Here is a 603-nt window from a genome sequence, read left to right as displayed (position 1 = left end):
CCTCACCCTCAAACACCATTATTTCCTTTGGTATTTCCACTGTGCAATATGCTCCTTTCCAAAGCATTTGTTAACAGTAATTTTCCCAAAGATTTCTTTTTTGTCTGTTCCTTAGAAATAACCAACAGTATTAGCCAAGGAAATCTGCATGATTAAAAAAATATCCTGTATGAAATAAAGAAAGAATGATGAACTTGGAAGCAGGACTGAAACGGCAAAATAAATCAGGAATAAGGCAAGAGAGTTCCACCAGGGCTGCACATAAGTTCCAAGCCCTTTACCCTGTCTACCAGTAACGTGAAAGGGATGAAAGAATCTGTGACATTCATCATGTGTGACATTCAACCATGCAGATGTCATTCGGTTATATGCAAGATGTCTTTGCTCGTCCTGCATTCAAAGAGTCTGTGTTGACCTTACTTCTTTGCCTGTATAATTCCTCTTTTAAGTCCTGGGTAATATGTGAGTCTTACTAGATTTTTAAAAAAAATCTGCCTTTCCAGGGGGAAACAAACTAACTCCTCTGAGGGCTTAATAATGCTCTTCAGGAACTAATTCAAAGTAACAATTACTGGCACTCAGAATACTGAGTTTTTCTGGCAA

The sequence above is a fragment of the Nestor notabilis genome, unplaced genomic scaffold, assembly GCF_000696875.1.
Source record: "Nestor notabilis isolate BGI_N333 unplaced genomic scaffold, ASM69687v1 scaffold12868, whole genome shotgun sequence".
NCBI classification, from domain to species: Eukaryota; Metazoa; Chordata; class Aves; order Psittaciformes; family Psittacidae; genus Nestor; species Nestor notabilis.
The sequence above is the reverse complement of the archived record's forward strand: the minus strand, read 5'-3'. Positions refer to the sequence as shown.